The sequence below is a fragment of the Magnolia sinica genome, chromosome 1 (assembly GCF_029962835.1).
Source record: "Magnolia sinica isolate HGM2019 chromosome 1, MsV1, whole genome shotgun sequence".
Classification (NCBI taxonomy): domain Eukaryota; kingdom Viridiplantae; phylum Streptophyta; class Magnoliopsida; order Magnoliales; family Magnoliaceae; genus Magnolia; species Magnolia sinica.
Window position 1 is genome coordinate 30,073,985 of NC_080573.1, and position 10,846 is coordinate 30,084,830.

Consider the following 10,846-nt stretch of genomic DNA (forward strand, 5'->3'; position numbering starts at 1 on the left):
TTTTATTTTTAAATATCTTTCAAAATCTCTTCCAACTTTTATTTACTCGGAAGAGGGGGGGAACCTTTGATGTAGACCGTTCATTATGTTGGGCCCACTTTGCCTTGTCTTCAATTTGAACCATCCATCATGTGGGGCTTACCTTCAATATAAACCATCCACCTTGTAAGGCAAACCCTTGATGTGGGCTGTCATCATGTCAGGCATTGGATGTGGATCGTCCATCATGTGGGGCCCACCTTTAATGTGGACCATCCATCATGCATGACCTAACTTTGAAGTAGGCCTCCATCATACAAGGATTGCCTTGGATGTAGGCCATTCATCATAAGGGGTTGATCTTTGATGTGGATTGCCCATTACGTGGGGCCCACCTTGATGTGAGTAATCCATCACATGGGGGCCACTATCAATTTTAATTGTCCATCATGTGAAGCTCACCTTAACTCGCCCGCTGAGGCCATACCCGGGCCAGGAGATGTGGGTCCACGTTCAGTTTGAGAAAATGCCTCGCATTGCAAAATCCAAGAGAATGTTTCATCAATCACATCACTAGTAAAAGTACTACACCCATCCCCAAGTACAACCACCCTCCCCAAAGCCAACTTTGTCTCTTACAACCAAATGCACCCATCACTCACTCACCCATCACACCCCATCACTCACCCATCCCTCTCTCTTGCAACCTCTCTCTCTCTCTCCCTCTCTCTCATTTCTCCCAAGCACCATGGGAGCAACCGTCCAAGCTTCCATGGAGAAGCTAGTGTGGCCCACCTTCCTACCTTCCATCTCCACCATGCAAGTCCAATCTGGACCGTTGAAAATGCACCCCTTAGAGCTCTAGATCACATCGGCGGAAGGAAGAGTCCATGATCTAATGGTGGGTGTTCATTTCATTTGATTTTTTATGCAAGGTTACATGATTTGGGACCCACTTGATGTGTACATTGTATGGGGAGGGCCCATAGTGGCGGGGTCCCTCCCCTTCACCGATTTCTCTCTCGTTTTCTCTATCTCTCTCTCCCTCCTTATTTCTTTTATTTTATGTTGAAGATGATATGTGTGTGGCCCACCTGAACTAGACCGTTCAATCATGAGGCCCACTTGCTGCTGGATTTCGATAGACCCTGGATGAAGGGAATCACAAACATTAGCTTGATTTGTGGACTCCCACACAATGTACGTGTGAAATCCACACCGTCCGGGCCTTAAGGCCGTGTGATGTAGCCGTGGGGCCCACATTATTTAAGTGTGAGATCTAAATCGCCCATCCGCTGCACGCAGCAGCTGCTATCTCACACGGCAGGTTATGTGAGTCCCATCATGCGGTATGTACTATATACCTACCATCCATCTATACGGACCCCACATGATTCAGGTGTTTTACCCACGCCATCTGAGGTGGCCACGTGTGTGGACCCCACCATGATGCATTTGTTATATCAGGTGGCCACGTGTGTGGACCCCACCACGATGCATTTGTAACATCTACCGTCCATCCAAATGTCCAGCGTGTGGACGCTGGACGCTGCAAGTCTTCAAAAAAATAATAAATAAAAATAAAAATATAATAATTGATTTATATATTATAATATATATGATGTATTATGGTGGGACCCACCTTTGTGGGATGATGATTGGACGGTGTACCTACAACAGCTATATAGCTGCTGTATTACCGTCGGCAAGTTCCATGGCTCCATCTTGATGAACGTGGGGTATATCCACACCGTCCAGCTCTTTTGATGGTGGAGCTCACCTTGATGCATGTATTCCATTGCCATGTTGTCCATCCGTCTGGTGGGACCCACCTACTGTAGTACCGTCTGCAAGTTCCGTGGCTCCATCTTGATGAACGTGGGGTATATCCACACTGTCCAGCCCTTTTTATGGTGGAGCCCACCTTGATGCATGTATTCCATGGCCACGCTGTCCATTCAGTCTGATGGGACCCACATGATTTATATGTTTTATCTGCACCATCCACACTTGTGTGGACTCCACACGTGATGCATGTGTCTTGCATCCAGGCCGTCTGTCCAGGCCTGGACGCTGGGTGCTGGCGCCCCCCTTTTTCATATACACACATATATATAATAATATTATATTATATTATATGTATATATGATTTATGTATATGTATGTGGTGGGCCCCAAGTGGGACCCACCTGCTGGACGGATTGGCAAAAGTACCTCACACTAGCTATATAGCTGTGTATTGACGTCAGTAGTTTATATGGGCTGGGCCCCGTTTGATGTATGTATTGCATGCCGTCCACCTATTTGCCAAGCGTGGACACTACCATGATGTATTATTTCATCTACACCGTCCAGATTATGCTGAACGCTGCTGGACAATGTTTGGGCAGTGCTGTCCAATGTTTGGACGTGCTGGGCAATGTTTGGATGGTGCAGAATTATATGGGAAATGTTTGGATGGTGCTATTGTACCTGGACAATGTTTGGATAGTACTGATCATCATTAGTGGGCCATGTGCCCCATGGAATGATAGTGTACAATGATACACATGTTACACCTATAGCTATTGAAATGATTTTGGTGTGGCCCAAGCCCACTTGAGGATCATTGGTGCGGCCCATCCATGAGGCCATCAAGATGTAGGGCCCACCTGTTTGTATTGTTAGGCCCAAGCAGTGCGGCCCACTTGTTGTATATGAGGCTCAAGTAGTGCAGCCCACTTGTTGTGTATGAGGCCCATGGTGATTCATTTACGACCCATTTGATGAGGCCCATTGCGATAGGTTGGAGGCCCATGGGTGAGGCCCATTGTGATGTATTTGAGGCCCATGGGCGTGGCCGATTTAATGTATCCAAGGCCCAGATATGAGGCCCATTTAATGCATATGAGACCCATATTATGTAGGGCCCATATGTTATGTATTTGAGGCCCATGTGCAAGGCCCACCTGTTGTGTATATGAGGCCCATGAGTGAGGCTCATTGTGATGTGTTCAAGGTCCACGTGATGTGACCCATAGTGATGTGTATGTAGTCTTTGTATGAGGCTCATTGCCATGTATATTAGGCCTTTGTGTGAGGCCATGGGCCCACTTTATGTTTGGCTCTATGTGGGCCACTGCTTGGGAGCAATGTTGGTTAAATGGCCACATTGATGGGTAATGATGGTTTAATGTCCACATTGAGACCTTCTCTTAGGCCTTGGTCAGCCGATTGTCGAGACCGATTGTGTGAGGCCGATTCGGATTGTCGAGGCCGATTAGCGATCGAGGCCAATTATCGTAACCGATTGCCGATTCTGATTGACGTGGCTAATTTGGTGATTTCAATTAAAGAGGCCGATTTTCGATCGATTCTGATTGATGTGGCCAATCGCCAATTCTGATTGTCGTGGCTAATTACCGATTACGGATCGAAGCCGATTATCGTGACCGATTACCGATTTTGATTATCGAGGCCGATTATTAATTTTGATTATTGTGATTGATTGTCTATTTTGAATATCGAGGCCGATTATCGTGGCTAATTGCCGATTCCGATTGTCGTGGCCGATTGCCGATTCCGATTGTCGAGACCCAATATGATGTATATGCATCCATATTTGAGGCTCGTTGCGAGGTGTATTCAGCCCATGTTTAAGGCCCAATGTGATGTATATGAGGCCTATATGATGAGGCCCATTGTGATGCATTTCAGGGCCAGGCGATGAAGCCCATTGTGATGTATGTTAGGCCCATGTGAAAGGCCCATCGTGATGTGTATTAAGCTCTTGAGTGAGGCCCATGATGTTGTATATTTGGCCCTTGTGTGAGGCCATGGGTCCACTATATGTTAGGCTCTATGTGGGTCATTCCTTGGGGGCAATGTTGGTTAAATGTCCACATTATCGAGGTCGAATATCGATGCTGGTTGTTAATAATGATTATACGTATGTGACAGCATAGTATCATGATACATGCCCATACGCATTATTTGCATGTTTGTTATGAGATGTGGTTGACCATTGCATATGTCATTGGGTAGGTTGTTATGAGACTCCCTGATAGATGAAAGTTATCTCACATGAGCGCACGGTATGCACAGGATTGATGCATGACTGGATTGTATGGCTCATGCACCTTGTATTATATGCCCTAGTGACAATAGGGCCATAGTCTCCATAAGCATATCGTGGATGACCGGATGGGACACCGAAAATATTATTAGCATCAGGGCGCCATAGAGTCCCTGGTGAAAATTCATAAACCCTCTTAGTACAAGAGGACGCCCAACGTCGAGGCCGAGTGGATATATGAGCGCCGAGTGCGCTGAATACCGGGAGGCCGCGTCTCCTCCGTGTCGTGGTCGGTTGGGAGGGGGTGTGGCCTTACTGGCCCGAGGGTAGGGAGCATAGCTAGGCTAAGTTTGACCAGCTCGTGAATGGGTCTACTATCGACGTGTCGGGTAGATATTGGCTGACTATTGGTCAGGCGAATAGTGAGGTCTCTTCCACTTGTATGATCATGCGTCAGTGGGCGGCGATTTGCATGTAGAGTGTACTAGACCCCGGTGATGATCCTAGAGAGGAACCGTACTGATATGTGGACTTATTGAGTAGGAGTTACATACTCATTCATTCATTCATTCACTATCCACTCGGGCTGGTAGTGCGAAACTATTTGTTACGTGTATTTTCGCAATAGGCAGGATTTCGATTGGGGCACGCGACTAACCTGAGGTCAGGAGTTTACCACATTGAGTCTGACTATCCAAATTTAGGTATGAGACTGGTTTGATAGAAGTCCCTTGTGATGAACCCCATAGCCTGCGATACTACGTACTATCATCCCAACTTCACACTCCAGCATGGTCATTCCATTCACACTTCTTGTGATGGACCCCATAGCCTGCGATACTACGTACAACCATCCCGACTTCACACTCCTGCATGGTCATTCGTATCGCATATTACATTGTACCCTCGACATCTGATATTTGGCTCTCTATGACTTCTCATTTGCATAGCTGATCTGTATTGCATACTCTAATATTGTATGACTCATGGACTTGTCAGTATTTTCGCTTACTCTGATATCGTATGATTTATGATCTTACCAGTATTTCTGATATTGTATGATTATGACATTGTATTTGTGTGCTTGACACTTATCTTGCGCACACACTTTCACCATCCTCTAAGCTTTCTATAAACTTATGTACGATAAATGCGTGCAGGTGACGTTGGTCACAGCGGCGTTAAGCTTGGAGCGTGTAGCTGTCTTCTATAGCTTTGATTTTGACTTATGTATTTCCCTTTGAGAATTGTATTCAAAGTTTATATTAGTGGATATGTGATGATGATGTTGCCTTTGTGATTTGGGTTAACTTGTGGTTATGCTTATTACGAGACAAAAATACATTGAAAAATTCTCCTTGTACGATCTCATGATCAAAATCTGGCGTATGGACGCTGAGAGCCGAGAATGGGGTATTACGGAGGCTGTAGGCATCAGATTCGGCGATCATCCATCATGCATGACCTAACTTTGAAGTAGGCCTCCATCATACAAGGATTGCCTTGGATGTAGGCCATTCATCATAAGGGGTTGATCTTTGATGTGGATTGCCCATTACGTGGGGCCCACCTTGATGTGAGTAATCCATCACATGGGGGCCACTATCAATTTTAATTGTCCATCATGTGAAGCTCACCTTAAATGTTGACTGCCCATCATGCGGAGCTTACCTTTGCTGTGGACCGTCCATTGTGTGGGCCCCATCTTCGAAGCAGTCAGTCTATATGCAGGGCCCACCTTAGATGTGGGCCATCTATTATTAGGCATTGGCCTTTGATGTGGACCATCCATTATGTGGGGCCCACTTTGATGTGGGTCATTCATCATGTGGAGCCCACCTTCAATGTGCGCCGCCCATTATGTGTAGCCCACCTTTGATGTGGATTGTCCATCGCGTGGCATCACCTTTAAAGTGGGTTGTCTGACCACTTTGAATGTGGCTCATTCATCATTAGGGGCTGACCTTTAATGTGGACCGTCCATTATGTGGGCCTACCTTGATGTGGGTTATCGATCATGTAGGTCCCACCTTTGGTGTGGACCATACATTGGTGGGCCCCACATTTGATGTGGACCATCCATCATGGGGGGCCACCTTCGATATGGACCATCTATCATGTGAGGAGATGAGAAAGAGAAAGATGAAAGAAAGAGAGATGGAAAGTAAAAAAAAATAAATTAAAAGTTAAAAAGTAAATTTTTTTACTCACGACTATAAGTGAGTTTAAGTGAGTTTAAGCGAATAAACTACTTTCCCAAAGTTGGTTACCAAACTAACTCTTATTAAAAAGTAGCTTGTTTCTATAATTAAAAAAAAGTCACTGATGGAGGCGTATCCAAACAAGCCCTAAATGGTTACATTCTTTGATATATGCTCGAAGGGGGAGGCATGCCTCACAATGATTATAGATTTTGGTAAAATTAGGTCCACGAAGCTATTAAAACGAAACTCACTCAAGTCTATAGGGCCAGTATTTGCAACCCTGTTGTGCATGAGTATTGTTCTTAGGTGGTTGATTAATTGGTTTTCTAGTGAGTTTACCCTTCAAGATGGCTTGTGTACGCGTATGAAATAGAGCATTATATGCGCATTTTCACAAACACTTGAAGTGAGATAATTTATAAGCACTCTCCACTCACTCTCCCTATTCAATATTGGATAAGCTTTTGCAATTAAAAAGTAAAAAAATGTGATTTTTACTAAAAAAATTGAAATAACACCTATAACAACTATGCTAAACATTGTAATTTTTAAATACTCTAACAATCCTCTACTTATTTCAAAACAATATAAAAAGGACTCTTGAGGGTAACGAAAAGCTACTATGCACACGTAGCAATGAAAATTGTTATGAACTTCCTTAGTAAAATGTGCTTGGACCATAAAAAAACTAGTGAATTAGGTCTTGGACTAATTTACTTTATTGTAAATCGTACTCAAGACATATATAGTACTTTAAGTGTCTCCAAATTGTTTAGAAATGCACGTTACGACCATGTACAATATCCTTGTTTCATGATATTTCTAGAGAATTAGTCCAATTGTCATAGAAAGTAGCATCATTTCTACACTCATATAGGTGAGTTCATTAAGGGTGTCTTTGTAACAATTATTACCCCACCTTAAAGGCTACAAACTTATTAATTGATATACATAACCTCATTCTGTTATAAAAAGTTGTATAACCTATATAATAGAGAATGTCTTAGAGTAATAATTATCTTCTTAAATTCATATAATGCATGTCAAACAAGAACCCTATAGAAATTTGTTTTCTCATTGAATATGATTCTTATGATCTCCAGTCCTTAGGTTGAGTTACTATTTACGGTGATTCAAATTTTTTATAAGCTTGTCCTATCTCCATTGATATTTTTCAAACTTTTTTCCCAGTTATAGGCCATTAGTTAAAGGATATTTTATATCATCAGAGGATTTTATAAAATGTACAATTATACACCAATTTTCAATTATTGTCTCATACAGCCATGTTTCGAATGAATTTGTCCAAATTTGCTATTATAACCCTCATTATTTATTTTTCCTATGGCAGCCATACTGCTATAATGAATGGATAGTGACATCTATTTTATCCAAAAGAGTATCTATAAATAAAGTTTTTATCCATTTTATTTTTCAACAAACTTCTCTTACAACAACTAGTTCTGATTCTATAGTAGAATGAGATATAGAAGTTTATTTCTTTGATTCCATGAAACAACTCCTCTTTCAGTGATAAAAATATAATCGTTAGTTGATTTAAAATCATCTAATCACGAGTTCCTCTTAGCATCATTATAATCTTCAATTACAATAGAGGACCTTTAGTAATAAGATTAAAGTTTGAGATCCTTTCAAAATATCTTAAGAGCTTATACTAGTATTCTAATGCTCGTGTCTTAGGTTGTTTACTTAGTTTACTCACAATAAATTTGATATAAGGCCTAGTGAATTCATAACATAAGTCAAGTTACCAATGAGACCATCATACTCTATCCTAGATATACTTTCACCAATATTTTCTTCTAGTTTTATACTATAGTTATAAGTTGTACATGTAGATTTACATTCAAAGTGATTATATTTTTTCAATATCTTCTCCATGTAATAGGATTATGTTAATGTTATACCAATTTTACTTTAAGTGATTTTAATCTCTAAAATAACATTGGTCACTCCAATATCTTTCATATTAAAGTGAAAAGATTATTTTAGTCTCATTAATAACTTTTAGATTTATACCAAAGATCAGAGAGTTACTACATATTGTTGATGTAAAAATTGTGTTTTCTGAATTTGGTTATATTCATTTGTTACAGAGTAGTTTTAGTTGGATTAAAAGTAGTATTAGGTGGGTGGGGAGTAGTATTTTGACATTTTCATTAGCTGTTAGGTATTATATAGTCATAATTAGTGTCATGGGTTCACTATGAGTTGCAATGACATTCGGTAGCTGATTAGTTAGCAAGGCATGAGACATGGATAATTTGTGGTAAATTCTTAGATTCCTTAATTGTATTGAGGAGTTGTTGTCACCCTTAAGAAATTGTCAGGTGTTTCAAACCCTATATGTTTGTAAATATGAACGCTTATACATTACACACCCAAAGAAAGTCAGGCTGAGTGGCTTTCATTAATGTTTGTAGTCTTTTACATTCTAGGTCGTAGTTTGGATTAGGCCCTTAACTATATCTTTGGGGAAATCCTAAATTAGAAGTAAAACCATAATTGAGTGTCCTGTGACGTGGCCTTGGATGTTTCTAGGACATTGTTTCTTGCCTTCAGAGTGTCCAAAATTAAGAAGGCCATAGTAGCCTTGGTGTACACGAGTGGTTGTCTCGATAATGTCGTGGGGGCTCACATTTTAAGGATGAGTAAGAAATGGCTCTCTAGCCCCTACTATGGGGTGATGAGATCCTCTACTCCTGGTACTAATTGTAAGTGAAGGGTATACACCCAATTTGTGGCATAGTAATAAGAGAGCCCTGTCGTGGGTTATTTGCGCCTGTAGCTATCGTGCGGGCTAAAGGAGACCTCTGTGCCTATGCACATATGTTACTAGTGGGTTTGTGCCTAAGTGTAGGGCTTTATCCAATAATGCATGACACCTGGTATTAAGGCTTATACTGTGAGGCCCCTGAGCATGATACAAAGCCTCTCCCTTCATCGAGGTCTCTGGCACCTGGCGCTGGGCTATCCTAATCAAGGTGGCACAAGGTTGAGGCTCAATTTATGAGCGTTTGTGCTTAAAGGTTCCAAAGTATTCTTCTATGTATGTTTATTTGTTTGTTCTATTTTATCATCTTACTCTGTCCCCCTTTTGTTTGTTGTCTTTTTTTCTTCTGGCATTTAGAGAGTATTTATGTGTGTGGGCTAAAATCTTTTGACACTTATAGTTGCGGCTCTTTGTGCGTGCCTTGGCAATTTATGGTGTAAAGGTCTCTACACTAGGCGCTTGAGCTTTTCTTTATTTTTTACTTTTTCACCACAACATGATGTTGTATCATTTGGCATTGGGCTACTGGAGCTAAGTTGGTGTGGTGCAATGGTGCCATTGATGCGTGAGGGCCTCCTTTGACTCTCATAGGCCACGTGTCAACACATATAAGCAAACCAAACAGTTGGGTTTTCATACACCTTAGAGTAGATGCATCTTTTACCTTTAAGCTAAACCCATTAGACATCATAATTTGGTTGAACTTTTCGTTCAACTACCTAGGAACTTGTTTAAGTCTGTATAAGGACCTTAAAATCCTACACACATTACATTCTTTGCAAAATTTACAAACCCTTTGAATTGATCCATGTATATTTCTTTTTCCAGTTCACCATTTAAAAAGGTAGTTTTAATTCTCATTTAATAAATTAGAAGGTTATGTATGAAAACAATGACAACTAAGATGCGAATAGATTTAATCTTTGACACAGAAGAATATGTATCAAAGTAATTAATGCCTTCTTCTTATTTGAACATTTTTTGCTACTAACTTAGCCTTGTATTTTTCAATCGAACCATTAATCTTTCATTTCTTCTTTAATATCCATTTACAAGCTAAGATTTTTGCCTCATAAGGTAGGTTAACTAATTTTCATGTATTATCATATCTAATAGACTCTATTTCGTCATTGATTGCTTTCTCTAGAAGATACCATCATGAGAGGACAGTCTCCTCAAATGTTATGGGCTCACATTCTAGTTAAGCTAGAAACCATTAAAATCAAGACTACCATCCTTGACAATTTTAAACTGTTTACTTGTAGTTCAAATTCTAACTCAAATTCATTTAAGTCTATAGGATTTGAGATAGAAAGTTCATTTGATTTTACAGAAGAAAAACCATCACTAAAGTGATCCTCATGGTTTCTTAATTTATAAGAAAATGTATTTTTTAAAGAGTTCTGCATTTTTATATTCAATTATAGCATTTTCTCTAAAATCTAAAAATCTATATGCCATGCTAGGAAAAGCATGACCTATAAGTATACACTTGGAAGTTCTAGCTCCTAATTTAAACTGTTTAGGTTCTATTAGCCTAATATAAGTAAGACAACTTCAAACTCTAAGATAATTAATATTTGGTTTACAACCTTTCGATATTTCATAAGGGATTATTTTAGTTTTAGCAGTAGATGCTCTGTTAAGAATATAATTTATAGAATAAATGAATTCTCCCTAAGAGATAAAAGGAAAATTAGGATTAGGAAGCATGACATTCACCAGATTGATTACAATTCTATCTTTATATTTTGTAACCCATTTTGTTGATAAGTATAGGATGTAGAAACCTCATTAATAATTTTATTAGATTCA